This window comes from Equus przewalskii, chromosome 16 (genome assembly GCF_037783145.1).
Source record: "Equus przewalskii isolate Varuska chromosome 16, EquPr2, whole genome shotgun sequence".
Taxonomy (NCBI): Eukaryota; Metazoa; Chordata; class Mammalia; order Perissodactyla; family Equidae; genus Equus; species Equus przewalskii.
Window position 1 is genome coordinate 21124850 of NC_091846.1, and position 22768 is coordinate 21147617.

Below are 22768 nucleotides of genomic sequence, written 5' to 3' on the forward strand. Positions count from 1 at the left end.
CGCAGCCGTGTAGATCGTCGTCCTTGACGCTCGAGCGTGGGGTGCCGGAGGACTGTGAGGCGCCGCGCGCCCGCCCCGCGCGCCCGGGTCCCGGCAGGGCAGCGCCGGCCGCGTCTGGCTCCTCCAGTTCGGGCAAGATGGGGCGGGGGCAGGCTTTTGGGGTTTTAGCGGACTCCTAGGAGAGATGCTAGACTTTCGCTTTTTGCCCGGGATTTTTGTCATTTGCTCTCACGGTGTCGTCCTTTCGGGGCGGGGGGGTGTTCTTGGGTGAGATGAAAGATGGGGCTTCGAGCTTGCGATTTCCTTCTCCGAGTCGCACTCTTCTTAGAAGACTTTTTCCTTCTCCAGTCTTTGAAACATGTCGCAAGGAAAAAAGCAATCTGTGAAACTATTGATGTTTTCCTCCCGAAACGTCTTTTTACCCGGGCAACTTAACGGTAATTTGGCAATCCCCACCTTTTCTTGGGAACTCTCTTGACTCTGAAGGAAGAAGGCTGTTATTTGCCTTTCCCTTTGGTGATTTTCTCTTTTTCTTTTGGCTCGTAGTTTCCACCAATTCTTACTCGACAACTCTTCGATGATTTGAGCCAGTGACGGCTTTAACTCGAAGTAATATTTTATAGATAATGGCCTCTGTAAAACTTCCTTATTAAAGAATATGTTGGATCTTGAATCCCTTTCTGCGCTGAAGGCACCACTAGATTAACCCCTTGCTGGTGTGGTTTGCGTGTGGGACGCGCGGCTCTGGGTTGCGAATATGCAGGAGATGGTTTTTGCAGCCACTGTTCAATTGTTCGCAAAGAGGAATAACGCTTTCTGGGAACCGCAGTCACACTCTCTTTAGGACCGCCTGCCTGAAGAGTTTTTCCCCCTGGAATTGATGTAACGATTGATTGATTTCTTACTTCTATAAAGACTGGGGGACCCGCCCTCACTTAGAATCTTTTTCCGAAGAGAATGGGAGAGCGCAGTGTGATGTTTTTCAAATTGTGTCTAACGGAGCTCCCAAAACACCGGACTTGTTACCCCCTGATTGGCTGGAAGGAAGCGGGACTGGGGGGTTTGAATGTTGAACACCAGATTACAATTCTGGACTTTCCGAAAAATTGTACTCTTAGAAAACCACGGAAATAGTTACGAAACATTAAGACAGGGAGTTAAAAAAAAAAAAAAAAAGCTGGTGTTTAAGCTTTTTTTTCTTTCATAAAGGGCTTTCGAGTGGTTCTGATGTATATTAAAAGTAAAACTGAGGAGGCAATTTTCGCAAAATTGTAATTCTGCTGGCTGAAATTACAAGACTTTCGTATATTTGTCCCTCTTCTCTGTTGGTTAAAAACTGAGTGTAGGATTTAGATTTTTTATTCCTTTGACAGAAATTTTTCATATTAAGCTACATATATTTGTTAGATGCAGATTACGGGAGAATTGTTTTATTTTGACGAAAAGAGACTTTAATTTCCTTAATATTAAGATTGAGCTTTTCCACATTTTCCATAAAAATGAATATGTTTTAAAAGCTTTTCACATCTAATTTGAAATATGTAGGTTTTGTTAATTCAGCCATTGCAGTGGACTTAAAACTTTATTTACAAGAAATTTATCTTGCTTAATTTAGACAATACAACAGGTAAGTACGCACAGGTGTGTATATATGATTTCATCCCTTTGATAAATTCATTATGAAGAAAGATATCGCATACAGTAGTGTGGGTATGTTGTGTTTTATTTGGTTGGTTTTCAGTTGTTTTTTGTTTAATGTTGCTTGAGACAGCCGTCAATGTATTTCTGTTTATTACCAAGCTTGTCATTCCATTTAATTGCATCTTGATAAAAGGCGGGTGTGGTTTTCAAAGAAAATCGGTAAATTCACTGAAAAAAGATAGCTGTAGATGCCTTCTAAAAGATTTCTAATTTAATAGGAATCTATATCCTTTTATGAATAGTAGTTGAAATTTTGAAACTTATAGTTTGTATTCTCATATTAGGTCAAATATGTATTGTTAGAAAATACTCAAATGAAAAAATCCTACGACTTTTATAAATCTCTGTAGGGCTGTAAATATGATTTATATTAATAAGTGGAATAGCTGAGTTTATAAGTCATACTATTTTGTATTGCCTTCTTAAGAATTGGAATTACAGAATCTATGTTATTTACCTTTTTTCAAAGCTGTTTATTTTGAATCATCTCGTGAAAATTTCATAAAAGGTGCTAATTATCCTCTATAAAATTTGTTTTAATGAAATTGTAGGAGACCCCATTTCTGTTTTAAATGTAATTTTACCTACCATACTAGAACTGGTGGGTTTTGCTTTTTTACTGGTTGGTTTGTTTTTTGTGTTTTAGTTTTCATTCAAATTATTATGTCACTTGAAGAGTTTTGAGGGTGGGGTGAGGGAAGGCTTTAAATTCCATCAGGCTGGTTAAATTTAACCATTTTTTTTAGTTCTTTGGTTTATGGGGTTTTTTTGTTTGGTTTTGGGGGTGGTGGATGAAGGATTGTTTTGTTTAATAAGCCATTTTTAAAAGAAATGAAAGATTCCTTTATTTTAAATACTACACATAAAGCTTGAGAACACACTAGCGCCTAAATAAAATCCACAGCATTCAAAATATTTTCCCTTTTATGTGATGCTAGATAAGAGGAAGATTTGGTTTTACATTTGTAGGCGTGTAGGTGTGAGAGTTCCAACAGATGTGTGTTATTATTATAGGATGTATATTATTCATATTTCTCTGCAGAAATTGATCATTCTAATTTATTTTCTATTTTATTGTAAAGCCCAGAAAAGTCAGGTATTACCACAGGAACACAATGATGGGGGAAGGTGTTGCTACAGTAGCTCAACTCTTTTTTAAAGCTATGTTTACATATTGTGGGGGAGAGGGAACTAGAGAAGGTAAGGTATCAGTCTTCCTGGTAGCATTGATTTTTATGTGTTTGCCCTTCATACTGTTTTTAAAAATCCAAATAAAAATGCAATTTTAGACTTTGTTTTAATGTTATTAACTTGCCTTTGTTGTAAATGTTTAAAATGTAGCCTCAGGTATTTATATGTAACATGGCATTTTTTCTCATCAGATTAATATCACTTTTAATGTTTACCAACTAGAGCTAAGGATGAAAATTTCAAAATAGCTTTGATATTCTGGATCCCTTGTTTTATCATGTTTTGTGTACTACATTTTTGTTTGGTTTTTGTTTTGTGGAGACTGATGCATATTTTTATTTCTATTTATTTATTGGTATGTAGTAATTATTCAGAATGTCACAGAACACTTCAATCCAGAAATATTGGTCAATTAATTTGGTTTACAAAAAGAAAAATGCCCAGAGACTGTTAGATATTTCCTCTACATAATACGTAGCTTTCTACAATTAAAAAGTCAATTAGAGTATAAATTTACACAGTACTTGGAAATTTTGTTCTATAAAAATTTGTCTCTTTTATTTTAAAAAATTCCTAGCCTAAAATTGGCTCTTGTCATTTTTTTTCTTTTGTTTAATGAAGCTTAATAATCCCCACATTGATTTCTTTTTAACTCTTTTTTAAAAGAAACAGATTATTGGCCTGATTATAACTAGAAAACACATCTTAGAATTGTCATATTAGAGTATTAGTGTACGTGCAGTTTTCTTTCTTTCTTTCTTTTTTTAATTCAGCAAGCTTAGAAACACTGTGTGCCAGGCACCTAATTATGGCTTGTAATTAGAACTCAAACTATGACTTGCTGAAATTTGGTAGCCCCAAATCTCCTAAGACCAAAAGAAATCAGTAATAAACTAGCACTTTCTTTCAAATAAGTGTCAAAAATGAGATTAAGCCGTTTTTGCATTTAATTTTTACAAGTGACAGTATTAGAACTTTAAAGTCGTGGTTATCTTAGTATTATGAGTAATATCAGTTTTAGAATATCACATAACTAATATGTGTTTATATATTTGTCTAATTATTTGCATGTACAAATGTGTGTAGAGCCGTCCTATAAATACTACTCTCTGGTAGAGAAATGATTTTCTTTTGCCTTTTTTTCCCCTTATCTGTCTTAGATATGCTTTAAATGATCTTCTTTTTAGAAAGACAAGCTTCAAATATTGGAATTGATAGTAAATAGAGATTTGAATTTTATTCTTAATATTTCTTATCAAATCATGAGAAGTTTAATATACTTTTATTTAACCCTGTCTCATTTCACTAAAGAATCTTTGCACTGGAAAGACTTGTCGTGTGTTCTAAGTATAAATAATAAGCTGTATTTTGTAATAGATAGTTTTACTATTGCAAGGTTTTTTTTACATCATCTTTTTTCAGTCATACACATTTGGTTTAATATTTGTCTTATAGCCAAACCTCTCTTGTTTTTTATTATCTAGTATTTTTTGTTTCCCTAGTATTTAAAAACTTAAGATTTGGCATGGGGTACATAATGGTTTTCTACTATTTTTCTTCTGTGATTTTTAAAGTTGAGACACTTTAATTTCAGAGTGCTCAAGAATAGAAATCTATATCTTTTGAGGAAGACTACATAGAAATGATTTTTATTTTTTAAAATGTCATGGTATTTGAATTGGTATTTGTGAGTTAAGTATGTGTGGTTTTTGTCATTAAACAATCAGCTATTTGGTGGCAGAGTAATAAAGGTTTTTTGGTTTTCATTTCTTTTCCTAAGCTATTCTTAAAGTGGAAAACTCAGAGCATTATGGTTCATATATAGTACCTTAGAAACTTTTGGTAATTTAACAGTTTAATATTTTTAGATAGTTGATTGCCACTAAATCATTAAGATTCAGGTGAAACAAATGAAAAAGCCACTTATATACTTTTGGTTACACCACCTTTACTTGGAAACATTAAAAAAAATGGCCCAATAGTCATTCCTTTATTACTTAGAAATATTTTAAGTTTTCATGAAAAGTAAATTCCAAATTTTATTCTGTTAGAACTGTAATGTCTGAAAATATTTGGAAATATCAGTATTATTGTTCACTCAGGCATAGCAAAAGACAAAAGTTGAAAATAATGTTAATTTCTGTCATCATTAAAACCGAATTTTTAATGATTTATCATTAAAACAGAATTAGCAAATTTGATAATTTGGGGAGAAAGGTAGTTAAAAATTTGTCTCTATCTCTTGAGTAATTTTTTAAACTGTGGATTTTATGAATTTTAGAAGCACAAACTGTCTTTCTGATATTTTCCTTATCCTTTCCCCTTTACCAGTCCTCTTACACCTACCTACATACACACACACAGTCATCTACACTGCTTTGAAAATGAATGCCCTAAGGAGAAATGAAAGCAGAAACATATTAATCTGATTTGTTTGAAGAGGCTTCGGATGATAAAGCATATCACAGGTGTTTCTAATCAAGTTATTTCCATTTAAAAAACATTATTTTCAAGTTAGAGTTTCTTTGAACACAGGCAAGATTGGGGTCATTTTGAAGACCTTACCTCTGTGTTGAGGGATCAACTGTGGAACTGCAGGAGGCGGAAATCTGTTGAGTGTCTTCATGCTATAATACATGACATTTTTATTGCAGGTTTTGACCTTTAGGAGAGAGCCAATTCTGGAGAACAACCTAACTTCTTTGATTGAACACTCACATAATGCATTGGAACATGATAGGAGATTAAGGTATACTAATGAATTTTAAAAGAATATAATTTTATATCTTTGCGATATAATTGGGCTAGACAATTGGTAAAGTTAGAACTTTTAAGTGAGCTAAAATCAGTAAAGATTTATTAATAGACAGAAATTATCCTGTGAAGTGGCCAAGGTTGAGTTCTCTTGCTTATTAAAACTCCACATTTTTTTATATAGTTGATCTTCTCATCATCTTTTGTTACATCCAACTGAATTTATTTATTCTAAAAATAAGTATATATAGTGATTATTATTTTTTCTTCTTACAGTTGTTATTACAGTGTTACAGGTAAAAGAATTAAGTGGTGGACTTTTCATCTTATAAAATGGGAGGTTTAAATCAAATGAAATTTGATGCTTGGCTGTTTGACGGGTTTAGTGATAGGTAGAGTCTACAAAATTAGATAAGATTAATGAGAATATTTTAAGAGAATTTAAGAGTATTCCAAGTACTGTCCTAACCAAAAGTGGCAATTTGGTTGAAACTGAAAAACCCACTTTCTTAAGCAGAAACTCGTATCTTACTCATAGGTACTCTGAGTGAAATATTTAAATTGTTCATATCAAAAGTTGCAACTCTTTAAAAATAAATTGTAGAATGCCAAAACTTAAGTGACTTCTTGTCTTTATTTCCAAAATTCCTTGTCACAGAACCACTTTTCTAGCATATTTGTTTTCTTTGATTTTTATTAGCTTTAGTTGAAAATTTCAGCTACTTAACTAATAAATTTGATGATTATTTTCTAAATGGTAATTTGGTATAATGAAAATGAACTTATGAACAGTATTACTAAGTATTACTTGGTTAATTTTTGTAAAGTATTAATCACATGATAAAGTATTAACCATAATATGTTTTTTAAAAAAACTGTTTGCTAAATAAAATGCGGTATACTAAAATATAATGTACTACAATTTTTCTTAAAATTTTTTTTTCACCTAAAAATATTTACTCAATATACTTAAGATATAGGAAGTCACAAAGGTTTGTTTTCATAAGGAAAGTGTAATTTAGGCTTAAGAGTAAAGTGTAATTATTATCATGGTCGTAGGACTGCTTTTATCTTTAAACAATGTTAAAATTTTGTTTTAAAAATTCTCAGATGTATGTGTAAGAATGTTTGTACATTGAGATACTTTTCAAAACAACTAAAAAACTAATATTAGATATTTCTGTATTATTAGATATTAGTTGATAGATAATCCAGGAGTGTGAATCTATTAACAGTTAAGGTTAAGTAATATTAAAATTTAGTAGAAATCAGTTTAATACAAGGGTGAAGTTCGGATATTGATGTTATTATACTGTAAGGTGATTGAGATGAATACAAGATATAGAATGTCATCATAACTTTGATTTGAGAGTGTTATAAAAAAGCAGCTTAGTTTGAATAGGATGAAAATGAATACAACTTTTTCCTCTCTAACTTAACCAGTGTTTTCCAGGTTACAGAACATTAAGATAAAAAGTGAAAAAGTATGGTTTCTGAGTGTTTGAAAAAAATCCAGGTTCAATTTATCACTTTTCATCCAGGTATCTTTACACACAGCCTTAGTGAGTTAAATGGGTGAAGAGAGACAGCTTTTGAGTTTATATTGTAGATAAAGACGTAAATCCACGGAGTTGTTCCTAATTTAGAGAGTTTATGATTAGTGATCTTTGAAATTGTCAAAACTTACTGTTTGGACACAAATATTTAGCATCATGAAATTTTCCTCTCTATAGCTATATACTGGCCTATAAACTTTCAGGTTTTTAGTTTAGTAAATAATTTAACCTCTAAAAGAGCCAATGCAGATATTTATTAACAGTTTTCTTGTATTTGGTCAGTGCTTACAGGGTGAGAAACTTTAACCTAATTAGTAGTAGGTGTTATTTTAGAAGACAGGTTAATAAGGGCTTTTACTGCTATGTGTGATTGCCTATCCTTTAATCACCCTTAAAGCACATTTTGTAAGGATTTTAGCTGTTTTAAATTTGCAAACCTGATTATCTATATCTAACTAAGCTTTGATATGTAGTTCAGTATGTCAGAATTTGGGGGAAAGGATTTATTGTATCTTTTTTTCAATGATAGATTTATATCTTATTTGTGCAAGATTTATATTTTTGTTTAAATGCATTTTCAGGGTTAAATAACATTAATTTTAAGGGAAAATTCTTAATTGTTCCTAAAATGCAGTTATACTGCCAGTGTTCCTGTTTTATTGAAATAGTTATCCTTAGGAGGGAAGGAATATTTGGATAAACTACAACAGAGGTATTTTAACATATCTGCATGTGAAGGGTCTTGAAGTTATTCATTATTTGTCATTGCTGTATAATGCTAGTTTATAAGGACAACTTACATCTTAAGCAATTTGTCAGCTATAACAACTGTCTTTAATAGAGGTTTTATAGTGTTGCTGAGAATTCATTAAAGAGTAGATACAATTAACTTTCTTAAATTTTTTTAAAATGTTTATTTGAAGCAGTTTTGTACATGTGTATATTATGTGTTCTTTCTTGACTGGCAAATATGTCTTTAATCTATTTCTGTTTTTCTTCAAATAAGACCAAGTGCATCAGCATTATATTTTCTGATAAGCATTTTCAAAAGGCAATATTTAGTTAATGTAAGGATTTACATTTTTTATTAAATACCATTTTGAAGTAGAATTTCAGTTCTCAGCACCACAAACCACACTTGATAGTTCATTAACATATATGATTTGGCTTAGTTTTACTTTCCTGTTTTCATGGTTAGAGTCACTTGGAAGAGAAACATGCAGCATTTTTTAAATGTAGTTGCTGAGACTGATTAATCTACTGGTTAATAGTTTATTAATTTGTTGCTGTTACCAAATGTCTTAATTTTTAAAAATTCTTCTTTGGTATTTACTGTTAGTCTTTTTTGTTGTATAGCTTTCATACTAAATAAATATATTTAGTAATTTTGTTATCCTGTGATCCTCAGAATTATCTTTTATTTTTAATATTTGTTTAGCATTATTTGTTATTGAGCTGCTGCTATGTAGAAAAATTACTTTTTCAATTTTAATAAAAATAAAATGCTGGGTTTTTTCTTTTTTTTTTTACAAAATATTATTTGCATTTTAAATATTACTATATTTTATACTTTTAATAAATCTCAAACGTACCCTTCTTGACTGGATATTATTGAAACTTATCAGTCAATTCTAGCATTTTTTTAAAAATAATTTACAAATGTCCTAATTTTGGTGACTTTTTAAATATTTTTCAGAATCAAAAATTGCTTAAGGTGTTAACATAAGAATTGCATTTAAATTTAAAGTTATAAGTCCATAAACAGCATCACATTTAAATTGCAAGGTAATTGACAGAATAGATATTTCTATATCTGTTGCTCATTGATTGATATTTTGTACTTACTAAGTTTTTAGCTTTGTTTTACACATTTAAAGTAGGTAAATTACATCTGGAAATTATTTTTTAATAGTTGGAAGTTTTGTAAAAACTGTATGGGCTAAAATCTCATTTCTTTGCTAGTAGTGTCTGATGTCAAACATATGGTGGTGATTAGATATGTGGAACCTGGGAGCCTGGAGATTTTTATAAGCAAAATATAATTTCATTTCTTGATTAAAGTTTAGATACTTTCTTATTTTCCAGGAGAATAGCTAGGGAACATACTCTTTATGAATTCACAGTGAACCTGGTTAAAACTCTTCTGAGAATTTCAGTAATTGAGCAGTTAAATCTAAAGTAAGAACTGAAGATCATAACATGTGTCATTAATTTTTTCTTTAGATACATTATAGATTCCCATTCTAATCAAAACATCAATTTTGTCTTTTCTTCTCTCCTCATCTCACTTTTTAAAGAAAAAATTCCTTCTTAAATAATTTTATCATGTAGTGATATAAGTAGACCAGATAGGTAGGTTGGGCTAAAGCATTTTTTCTTCTGTTAGTTGCATGTGCTTTTCTCAGCTTGCTGCTTCAGCAACAGCAACAATGAATAAACAAGTATCACCACAGCCCTTGTTCTTGTCCCTTACAGCTGAGAGCAGGGGCTGGGAGATTGCTGCTGCTTGTCAGCTGTTGTACAGGATAGCATCAAAATGCAATAATGGTGGCCAAAGGAGCCTGCACCCACCGACTTTTACAGACCAGGTGGGAAGGACCCAACTGTCAGTGTAACCCATTTATAGTATAATGAATACATTCTTTGACAAAAAGCTATTTTTTCCTCAAAGCAGCGTAAAGAGAACAGTAGATGCTTATAGTTCTTAGATTCATTTTTTACTATTTACTCTCTAGTTTTAGTTCATTTAATTTTTATTCAGTTAATTCTATCTGTTTGAATGGAAAACTACCTTGTTTCTGGAAGTATGTATGTTATGTTTCATGTTTCTCACTTTTAAGCTGATAGACTGGAAAAAATTATTAATAATTAGTTGCTGATAACACAAATTAGGTAATATAGTGAGAAAAGAAAAGTTGACTATGGCCACACAGGAGTGTTTCTTTCACTTTTGGGCCATATTCTGAGCCCATATTATCTTTGTTTTATAGCCCAGTGTAAACAGGGCCAAATTCTTGTTTATTTCACTATAACTAAAAAGAATACCCTGTATACTATTTAGTGTTGTATATAACTAAAGACAAAGCAGGCTGCAGGTGGAAACTCTTAAGTCTTTACTTTTTTCTCACTACTAAAATGATGTCTTATATCCGGAAAGTTCCAATTATTATAAATCTTTTGGAAATAAGACTTTGTAATTTCAAATAATATAGAAGAGTGTTTTTGACTTTTGTGATTTGAATTTGCACAGATTTGCATAACTAAATATCTGTATATTTTTCTCCTCTTTTGTATCTAAATTCTAATAGGTTGTAGTTACAGGGAAGTGAATATTGGATTTCTATTAAAGTTCTGATCTCATTTCTAGCATTGTTGGTGGAAAACTACAAATGACATTTTATTTTAGGGCATAACCCTAGTGTCCCAATTTAAAGTCTGACATTTGCAGTAGCATTCTTTTTAAAAAATAACCGTAGTTTTACCTGGTCATTTTCATTAAAATCACAACTAGTCACTCCCACTCTTAATGTTTTCCCTTACCAATCACAGTAAACTTAGGATATTAGTTCCCTTCTAATTATCCAAAAAAACTTTGTTGTAGTATGTGCTTAGTTATCTGAAATAATAAATCAGCCCAAAACCTGGTCTAACATTGTGAAGTCAAACATATTAATCGTAAATTGAGAGTACTTTTTTTGCTAGTACTACAGTGTTTTCTTTAATATGTTGATGTAATTTAACAGATAACATTAATTACTGTTATCTACGCTTAACAAAAAAAGCAAGTTACATAATCCTTTATATGGAAAACTTCTTGTTTTTACTACTAATTACTGTGTAAAGTGTCTGTGGACCACCTGTAGCAGAATAACCTAGAAGAAAGCATTTTTCAAGATCTGCTGAATCAGAATCTCTGGAGCTGGAGCTCAGGAATTTGTGTTTTTTATAAGCTCTGAGGTTTTTGAGAAACACCACATGTGAGAAGCACTGCCCAAAGTGAAATGGGAAAAGATTCTTCACACCAATAAAGCATTTGATTTTCTGCTTTTTTTTTCCTCTTTGGTCATCAAGGATTTAAGCTCAATAACTAATTATGAATTTTATCATTTCTTCCAAAGTAGTTCTAGATTGTCTTGGTATTGCCTCAATCATATGAGGAAAATCTATGTTATGAGAGCTTTATTTTTGCGCAAGTACTTTGGGCCAAATTTTAGTGTATTCTATTTGTTTGAAACATTTAGCATATCTATATTACACAATTTTCATTTAGATAGTAGCTATTTTTTCTTAAATTACTTCCAGAAATTGGAGAAAATACAGAAAGAGCAAGTTTTCATGTGCTGCTTTTGGAAGCCTTTGGCAATATCCCAGTAAAGTTGAAGATGTACGTAGGCTTGAACCCAACAATTCCATTCCTAGACGTTCTAGATAAAATCAAAACTGTGAAAAAGTCTTATTTTTTACTTTTATATTTTATATTTATACTTTACTTTTAATAGGAAAAAGATTTACATGTTAAGTGACGGGAGAATGGCAAATTATGACATAGTCATGATGAACTGTTTATTATACTGCTGTTAAAGTGAGAGTTATGTCTATCATCGTGGATGAATGTCTTCCTTCAGCAAACAAAAACAAGTTTCAAAAGGTTATATGCAGTATGATAACATTTGTGTAAAGCTTGAAAGCAATGATATACGTTGTTTTAAATACTTGAATTTGTAGTAAGAGTATAAAAGCATGCATAGGAAATAATTACCAAATTCAGGATTATGATTGGATCTTAGGAGAGAGGGGAATGGGATCATGGTATAGTACAGCAGGGACTCAACTATATGTTTAGTCTTTTTTCTTCAAAAATATAAATAAAACAAAGTAAGCATGGAAGAATATTAGAATTCAATACAGCTAGATTAGAGGGCCAGGGGTAGGATGTGGGGATTCATTTTGATATGCTTTTGATTTTTTCTGCGTCCTTGAAATATTTACTTTTTCATATAGATGAAAAAAATGTGCTGTCCTTTTTTGGTGAAGATATTCTACAATAAGATGTACATTTGGAATGTTCCATTAAGAGCATGGATGAGTGTATTCTGTTCTTTCTATTCTATGGCAGAAAGTGCTCTACCGTTAGTTGGTGTAAAAACTACAACTTACAATCATGGCCCACAGAAATCAAACATTCTGACCAACTTAAGTTACTAGAATATTTTAAATTTTTTTTATTTTTAAAGATGAGCTGTAGTGTTTCCTTTTACATGCTGGCTTTTAATCTTCTTACTCTTGTAAGTAAAGGACAACCATGGAAACAATTTCTCTATTCTTATCACTACTCTTTCATTTACTCTTTAATTCAGGTAATTTCACAACTATAATTTCTTTTGTTTTGGCCATAGATCATAGCATATTGTTTTTAGAGATTTCTTTATGCATTTTAAAGAGGTGCTCCAACTGAAGCTTTGTATTTATACTGTATTACAATAGAATTCTTAGAATTGGGCAATATATGGATTTTTAGATTTTGTAGTAATACTACTACATGTATACCATGCAGATGTATGTGAGAGAGATTGGTCAATCTTGAAGTGTGATCTTGAATTTATCTTAGAATATCTGTCATTGTATGATGTCCTCCAGAAGCCCAGTGTGCTCCAAGTTAGACACATATGAGTTTTAGTTAGACTTAGGTATTTGACTTTTAAATTTCGAGAAGTCAATAATAATAGAAAAGTGAATTTAAAAACTAGTGGTAATACTCTGGACTGAACTATATAAATGCTGCTGCTGGGTATTAATAATATGTGATTGTTCTGTGCTGTGTAAGAATCAGAAGACTGATTGTCAACCTCAGTTGAGAATTTTCTAATTTATATAATGTCATCAAATTTTTAAAGTATTCACTCTTATCTTTTTCCTAGGTTTAATAATGATAAAATGAAGACCATAATAAAACAGCCCCCTACTTAGCCCAGCAATTCTTACTTTGTAAGTATTAACTCACAGTCCCTCTACTGTTGCTATAAAAAGTTACTCTTTGGTCTCATGTTTAGCTTTATTTCTCAGTTTTTTTCTGCTATCCTAGATTGACAACTTTCTAACTTCCCCTTAACCCCTACACATTGTAGTTTGGTATTTAATCCAGTTTAGAGCAAGAATGCCACTGCCTTGGGTAAGTTTTCTATCTTGGAAATTAGTTACAGCCAGGCCCTGTCATCTCTAAATCTGAGAATCACAATTTTAAGCCCTTTTCCTTCAAAGTAATTTACAAATAAGTAGTGGTCTTTTTTATCATTATTATTCAAGTTTATTGACAGTTGTTTTATGGTTTTATAAATTGGAAGTATCCTCTCCACTTGAAAAATAGTTTTTTCATTTATTTGTTTTTATGTTTCAGTAGATTACACTTCACACTTCTTTGTGAGATGCTTAAAATTTAGCTCTTAAGCTTTAGGAGGTGAAAAAGCAGAAAGACAATCCCTTTTCCTTCTGTTTATGTAGACACGTGCATACCTCTTAGAATAAGAAACGTTTTTATCATGATTCATTTAACTTTTGAGAAACTTGTAAATTCTAGGGGAATAATTCTAACAGGTTAGCTGAAATTATCATATCATATCCCTAGAAAAACTCTCAAATCAAAGTCATGGTAAATGCATAAGATAGTTATTTCCGTTAAAAGTTTTTGAGACTCTAAAATCAATTACCAAAAAGATTCATTTTCATCTATTCCTTAAGCTAATTCTATGTCTCTAAATGAAAAAACTTCAAGGGCAGCTGTTTCTGTTCTTGATGTTGAGGGATGGCCCTGTTTAAATGAAAACTTAGTGTTTCAGATGCTTCTCTTACATTATCTCATACAATTACATTAATGACCCAGTAAATAATAATGTGTTGAGGAGTGACCATATGATCATAGAACATGAGCCACTGAACTCAATAAGTAGTTTTAAGGGCAGTAATTAAATATTGAAAACTTTTAATAATGAGTCAGTTTGAAGAGTAGTAGCCAAATGCCACAGGTCACTTCTTTTTCTGACGTTTCTGTTTATATTTTTGTCTCTGGAAAACTAGAATGGAAACATTTGCAAATCCCCAAAGAATCCTATATAATCCAGGCTTGGGTTTCTTAATTGGTCCCTTGAAAGCTAGCTCAGCTTTTTTTCAACTTAACTCTTAGGAAAAGGAATCTTTTTCAATTGGTATTACTCTCCTACTGTAGACTGGAGGACAGTCCACTTTTCAAAAAGAAATAGGTATCGTTTAACTTCTAACAGATTTATAAGTACAGATAATGTCACATTTTCTTTTCTTTTTTTTTTTTTTTTTGAAGATTGGCACCTGAGCTAACATCTGTTGCCAATGTTTTTTTTTTTTTCCTTCCTTTTCTTCTCCCCAAAGCCCCCCAGTACATAGTTGTATATTCTAGTTGTAGGTTCTTCTGGTTGTGCTATGTGGGATACCGCCTCAGCATGGCCTCATGAGCAGAGCGCACAAACTTAAACACTCAGCCACAGGGCCAGCCCCATAACATCACGTTCTTAACCTTATTTCATCTCCTTTATAAATTTCTAAGCAAACAGCCTTTCTTGGCTACTCTCCAGCCTCTTAAACATAGGTCATTTGCTATATTTCATTGTTGGAATGCTTTCTGTTGTCTGTTCTAGGTAGTGTGCCTAGAGTTCCCTTTAATCTTAGATACTAAAATGATGTTTCCAATTAAATAATATCCAGAAAACTAGGTACATAACTAACAGTAGTCAGTGATTCTGTAGGATTTCATGTATATCCTCTCTTCTCATTTTTTTATCTTTAGTGCGATTGTTTCTTTAAGATAGGGATTTTTTTTAAAGCTATTTACTTGTGGAATGTGGATGTTCCAGAAGTTGTGGAATATTGGTACCATATATCTGATACTGTCAAAATTAGATAATGGCAGTGTTTGGGGTTCATTTTTACAAATTGAGTAAAGAGAAGAAATATTTGTCAAGTTTGTTTTTCAATTTAAAGCCCTTAAACTTTAGCTGCTTAACATAAAACTTTCAGAAATTATCATATTTCTTTTCTCTCTTCCTACTTTTTCTTTTTTGAGGTATGTTTTGATTTTTCACATTGCATTTTTGGATGCTTACACTTAAAGTACGTATTTCTGTTATGTGAATTTAAAATAACTAAATGTATCGTTTGGTACTAAATAACATCTTCAGGTGCATCATCAGCAGTTAAGATCGTAGCTTCTGTCTTTTTAATTTGCAGCAACAAAAATCTTAAGACATTGACTTTATAAATAGAAAACAGAAGATAAAGCAGAAAATTCAGCATTCGGTGCTGTCGGTGTTGGTAGTCCTGTAAATGAAAGTGATGAAGACACATTACTTAGTAATTCAGGAGACTTATTAAATTTGGTTGCTATCATGAGCTAGGCTTGTAAAAAGAAATGACAAAAACTATTTCTCATGTTGAACTGATTATCAAGATAAATTTTAGAAATGTTATCAGGTTAGGAGTAGAATAGCAATGGCATGTAATCATACCATTCTAGAAAATATTGTCAGTTCTTGAATTATAAATAGTGTAAATGTAGGACTGACTGAAACTACTGAAAATAAAATCAGAATGTTGTAATCAGTAGGGTAGTAAGTAACCGATCTGGCAAATGATATAAAATCTGCTGTGGTTTCAATAAAAATGTAATGCTTTGGTACAAGTCACTAGATATAGCTGAAAATTCTCCTGTTTTTAATTTATTTATGATGGAAATTTACTGTTGTGTAAATTGCTGTCTACCTCTGCCACTCATGAAGAAATTTTAATTATCTTGAATAATTTCATAATGTGAATGTTTCTGGGAGAAAGATCTGTGCCAAAATAGAAAAAAACAAATTGCTCTTTTGGTGGATTGGTAAAAAAAGGTGTTATAATCCAAAGCAGAAAAATTTACAGGGGTACAGCATTTGGTAGTAAAGAAGGCTTTGCAAACTTACTGATATGATCAATTCATACTAATTTAGTAAATATATCAAATCTAGGCTCTTAAAGCCATCTATTCTGTAATTTATGAACATAGAGCAAGGTCACAATATGCTACAGCCATTTTTCACGCATTGTTAAAATAACTGCTATTTTTGAAAATTAGACAATGTTTTAATCAAATGCCAGGTGTTCCTGTCCTCTAAGTCTTCTATATTTGATATATATGTGTTTAACAGAATGATTGAGTTAAATCCGAGCTTTAATGTTTAAGGCTGTGTTTCTGCTCCCAACAAAATTGTAGCCATAAAATTTGAATTTTAGTGCCAAAATTATAGAAAGGGGGTGGATTCATTGTTTTCCCACCCTGAACAACTTCTCAGTTCAAGATGAATCATTCAAAGAATAATAATAGAGAAATTCTTATTTACAAAGTTACTTTGGATGTTTTCTTAGGAAAATGAAAACGAGGCTGAATTTAACAGTGCAGGCAGGCCTTGATTTAAATAAGAAATAAACATATAAATATAATGAACTCTGGTATAATAAGTATTTCAAGTTCTAGGCATAAATACAATAGGTAACTTCCCTAGACTATTCTATGCAGTTTTGCCCTTTGCCACTACCTATTTGTCTGAAATTTGAATTCTCAACATTATCTCCATGTCAAAACATGAATATATTGAATGCGGAATTGAAATATACACCCCTTTGTGAGCAATCACTCCTGACTTCTTGCCTAGGCTGTTTCACTCTTTCTGTTATAGCCTATAAATAAATTTATTCAAATTTTTTTCAATATTGTTTAATCCGGCTCTTCAAGTTGTTTCTTTATGCCCCTAGTATTTGGTGCCCTATAGTCAGAACTTAAAATTGGCATTTTGTCTTCCAAATCCTTAACAAGACAGCTTGGTAAAATACATTGAGTTTTTCTAAAAATTGATTTTTCAATTGATCTGTATTCATTTTATTTTAGCCCTCAGAATATTAGAACCGTAATAAACTTCTTCCTTAATGTTTTAAATTACATTTATGTCAATAATAATTGATAGAAAGTAAAATTCTCAAAAGAGAGCAGATTTCAGTTTGGTATATAACTTCATCCTTTGGCTCTAGATGTATCTTCTAAAAATACTTTTTATATCTTTTCTCTAGGCTAAACATACCCAAGTCCTTCCACTGGTTCTCATAGTATGAATTCTAGACCATCAGTATCCTTGATATTCCACTTTGGATCTGCTACATTTTGTCACTATTCTTTTTAAAATATTGTGTATAGAACCGAACCCAATATACTCAGTGTGGTCTGAGGTACAAAATACAGTGCATCTCTTATGAATAAGATACTTCTGTTAATGCAACCTGATTCCACTAACTTTGTCATCAGCACTGTTGTTTCACCTTTAATTGCAGTCCACTGAAACCCTAAGTTTATCAGAAGTGTGTTTCAAATCCTAGTATAAATTTAGATTTGGCAGGCATTTTTTGAATACCTATTCACTACTAGATATGCTTATAAAAGTTTAAGATTGTACATACAATCTTAACAACAGGGCTATGATAAAGACATTAATAGGCCCATTTCACAAAGAGGAAACTGAGGCTCCGTGTACTAAAATAACTTACTCAGGGGCCAGCCCAGTCGTATAGTGGTTAAGTTCACACACTCTGCTTCAGCAGCCCAGGGTTGGCGGGTTCGCATCCCAAGTGCAGATGTACACACCACCCATCAAGCCATGTTGTGGCAGTGTCTCACATACAAAATTGAGGAAGATTGGCACAGATGTTAGCTCAGGGACAATCTTCCTCTCCAAAAATAAATAAATAGATAAATAAATAAAATAACTTACCCAAGATAAGGATTCATAAGGGACAGAGCCAGGATTCCATCTTGGGTCTTCTGACTTTAAATTCACTGTTCTTTATCCTTCCTGCCTCAGTAAATTATTTCTGTTCTGTATTATATTGATAAAGTTAGAAATGCAGAAATTGACCAGTGAATTCTATTGCACTTAGGATGATTTTAGAGCTTAGGGGAGACGCCTAGGATTTTTCAATGTTTTTGTTAAATGTGATGATGCCTTATGTAAACTAAATGAACTGAAATTAGAGCAGTGTAAGAGTAAATATGCCTAAACACAAATGTTAAATCATTTACAAGGAGGTGAGGGGGGAAATTATTAATTTATATAAAATGTGTATAATTTTTACTGTATATTAAAAATTTTATTAAATCTGTTACCTAATATGGAAAGAAAACTAATTTAAGGTATTTAAAGATTCCCATTCACTCGGATTCATGTTAAGGTTGACTCCTTAAGCAAGATATTTACTTATTTTGTCTTACCTTTCAAAATGAGTATTTTTTTCTTAGAAGATCATAAGAATGAAAAATTTGATATATATCAAAAGCCAATAGAGATCATTAAGAGCCCACAGGCCAGAATATAAACCACCAGATTTGGAACTAAGACTGTTGTGTAAAGATAAAGGACAAGAACTGAATGGTTCTGTTTGCTGATTTTTTTTTTTTTAATAACTCTTTTTTTTCGGTTCTGCATCTAGCCGTTAGGACTCTTTCCATACCTAGTTAGGGAATTAGAAACAGAGATTTAAGGGATAGAGGCACTATGATGTTTTCAGTGGACTAAGAAGTAAGAGTGGAGAAATGGAAGGGGCCATACCAGGGAGCATTGCCACATTTGGATGGAGGATAGGTATGAAATAATGAAACCAGTTATCTGCTCAGCACAGTATTCAATACTGAGAATAACTGTCTGTATTCAAAAGTTCTTATCGGGGCCAGCGCAGTGGCGTAGCGGTTAAGTTTGCAGGTTCTGCTTCTCAGTGGCCTGGGGTTCGCCAGTTCGGATCCCAGGTGCAGACATGGCACTGCTTGGCAAAACCCATGCTGTGATTGGTGTCCCAAGTATAAAGTAGAGGAAGATGAGCACAGATCTTAGCTCAGGGACAGTCTTCCTCAGCAAAAAGAGGAGGATTGGCAGTAGTTAGCTCAGGGCTAATCTTCCCCCCAAAAATTAATTAATTAATTTTAAAAAGTAAGGATAAAAGGAAAAGGGATTAGCCTCTAGCAGTAGGTTCAGTGAAGATTCAGAGCTCAGAGATTCAGAGATCAATGTACACCTTCGGGGAAGAAAGAACTGGAAAACAATTTATTATAAACGTCTCAGTTCTTCCAGGAATCTTGAAGAATCGCTCAGTAGGAGAGGATAATCACTATACTCAAATAATGAGCAATTTTATTTGTTCCACTTGCTGCTTACCTGGTAGCCACAGTAGCATCATTGCTTGATCAATCTTCTGTCCACTCATGAATACTTCATATGCTTCTCTAGCTTATAGGGACCCTTTTTTAATAAATATATAACTACCATACTTCTAACACTAATAAAATTAATGATAATAATATCTGGTTCCTGTTAAAATTCCTGATCATTTCCAAAAGGTCCTCATACTGCATTTGGTTGTCATGTCTCTTAAAAGAGACCTTTTAACTAGAATGGTAGAGTGTTTTCATTGGAGGGAAGTAGGAAATACTGGATAGATCCTGATTATACAGACCTTGATACTAGAACAGAGAAGACTTTACTTGGGAAACCACAGTTATATTCTTGAATGTATGAATTTTAGGAAATTTTATTAATTGACTAAAGATGGGAAGTCCAGCTGAAATGCCATAGTAGGTATAAGGTACTTAGACCTAGTTTTAAGCTATGAAATAAAGAATGGCAAAGAATTTGATGAACTGAGGTCTCAAAGAATCAGTTGGTTTTTATTGACTAACTGAATGCAAGGAATGATTGACACAGGATCAAAATTGAGTATAAAGTGAGAATAGCAAGAGAAAGTATCCATAATTTGAGTGCAAAAGAATGTATCTAAGAAGAAAAAACATGTTGAGATAAACAGCATGTTTATTTATGTTCTTATCAAACCTTTTCTGTTCCATTTCTTGCTGACATTATGGTATATTTGTAATTTATATCTAGAGAGTAAAGTCGTCAAAAATTAACTCAAAAAATATAAATGTTTGGCTTATAAGTAGTTTAACTTTGTATGTAAGGAAGCTATTGTTAGGGAATCTAATAATACAATGATGACATGTTTGGGGAGCTTATATATATAGCCTTACTTTCCTGGAATAAATTGTCTTGATTGAAATCCACTTCACATACAGTTTCTAAGTAATCATTCATTCTTTCATTTCTTCATCAGAAAAAAGCAACGAAGTGTAGAACAGTACTTTTTATTCACTTAAACTCAAAAAACTAGGTTTTTTGGATGATTAAACAAGTTTTTGGATTATATCTAAATATTATTTTATTGCATGCCTGTTAGCAACACTGGATTTTAAATGTGTCTTCTCTAGTTAACATAATGTTTTTGTTTTTAAGCATTTATATCCAAAAAACAGAAATAAAAGAAAAGCAAATTTTAATCTGTCTGTGAATTTTATATATTTGGACATTTCATAAAACTTTCAATTTCCTATTAAAGTAATGAAAAATTGCCATCGTTAGTGAAATTGTCATGCAGTTTAGTTAGACACCATAATTTAGGCCCTTGCCTAAAGATGGTAAAGAATGACTAATTTTTAATTTTCTCCAAGTATATTATCAACATATCTTACGACTTGTGTAAAATTCTGCTGTCCTGAGCAAGGATGGTCATTCTGTGGCCCAGAGACTATATATAGTCAGCTCCGTAGAGGCTTAGTGCAGAGTTTGAAGCATATTTGAGGAAAATAATTGCTATTACAAATTGTGCTGAATCCAGATTAAAAGTAAAATTAAGTATTTGAAACATCTAAAGTAGTGACACATAAAGCACATGTCTAAATAACAAAGCAGCAGAAATATTTTCATGCCATATATTAGCCTATGAATATCCCTATCATGTGACAGTGGAAATAGTTTGTAGATTCAAAGAAATTTTTAGTTTAAATAACCCCTTCTTAAAGGCGTAATATAAAACCTACTTTGGCAGCTCCAAAGTAGAAGATCACTATAAGTGGAAAGGAAGAAATCAAAGCTTACCAGATTGGGTGATTATTGTTGCTGTTAAACACAGGAAAAAAAAGATGTTGCTTCTCTTTGGCTGGAATTGCACCACTCTAATCTTTCGACTCATTAATACATTTAAATCAAGAATTTTCATATTTTTCTGGAGTATGGAAATAAACTTTTTCTAATAGTTTAAATTTAATTAGGTTTTCAAATAGAAAGCAGTTATTTTTAATTATCTCAGTTAAAAATAGAAATAAAGGTAGGGGAAAAAATCTTCCTCTAAGGATGTTTATTAAAACATTAATGATAAAATTGCAATATTGTCACAGAAAGTAATGATCTTTAAGAGATGGAATTAAGACGAGAGAAATTATAGCATGTTTGCTGAGAGGAATGATCCAATAGAGAGAAAATTAAAGATATAGAGGAGAGTGCTAGAGGAATATCCATAAGTAAGCAAGAGAGGATAAAATCTAGGGATTGGTCTTATGAACAGTGATTGTTCATCCATAATACAGAGAAGGAATAGTTACATGGGCACAGATACATGAGGGTAGATAGATGTGGTGGGAATTGGCAGAAAATCTCTTCTGATAGCTGTGTTTTCTGAGTGAGAGTGAGGATGAAAGGGGAGATATTGGAAGTTTGAAAGGAGATACCTGTCTGATTTTTTTCTAGAAGAATGAGAGAATGAACAGACCAAGGTTGCCAGACAGCTCTTGAACCAATTTTAGGTATAAAAGATTTATAAAGTAAACTTATTTCTGTTCACAGATGACATGATCCTATTTGTGGAAAACCCTTGATTCCACACACAGACACACACAAAAACCTGTTATAACTACTAAGTAAATTCAGCAAAGTTGCAGGATTCAAAATCAACACTCAAAAATAGTTGTGTCTATGCACTAACAATGAACAATCTGAAAAGGAAATTAAGAAAATTTCATTTACCGTAGCATCAAAAAGAAAAAAATGCTGAGGAATAGAATTAACCAAGATGACAAAAAACTTGTACACTGCAAACTAAAAACACTGCTAAAAGAAATTAAAGACAAATGGGAAAGACATCCCATGTTCATGTATTGAGAGTCTTAATATTGTTAAGATGACAGTACTACCCAAAGTGATCTGCAGATTCAGTGCAATCCCTATCAGAATTCCAGTGACATTTTTTCCACAAATAGAAAAACCCATCCTAAAATTCACAGGACACTCAGGGGAGACCAAATAGAAAACAATCTTGAAAAAGAAGAACAAAGTTGGAGATCCCACACTTCCTGATTTCAAAGTTTAATACAAAGCCATGGTAATTAAACCATATGGTACTGGCATAAAGGCAGACATATAGACCAAGGGAATAGTCTAGAGGGCCCAGAAATAAACCCTTGCATATGTGTTCAAATGATTTTCAACATGTGTGCCAAGATCATTCAATGGGAAAAAGACAGCCTTTTGAACAGATGGTGTCAGAAAACGGGGTATCCACACATAAAAGAATGAAGTTGGACATTTTACCTCACACCATATAGAATAGTTAGCTTAAAATAGGTCAAAGACCTAAACATAAGA

The 22768-nt window shown here is 32.2% G+C and overlaps 1 long non-coding RNA gene across 6 annotated transcripts in view; it reads left to right on the top strand.

Moving 5' to 3' along the window:
- The window catches only part of LOC103559736 (uncharacterized), a 71925-nt gene that overhangs the window by 1039 nt on the left and 48118 nt on the right, over positions 1-22768 (top strand). For all 6 annotated transcript variants that reach the window (XR_011527823.1, XR_011527821.1, XR_011527819.1 and 3 more), the window contains exons 2-3: positions 5547-5641; positions 13121-13187. This is a non-coding gene — a long non-coding RNA (uncharacterized lncRNA). The remainder of the gene's footprint in view (positions 1-5546; positions 5642-13120; positions 13188-22768) is intronic.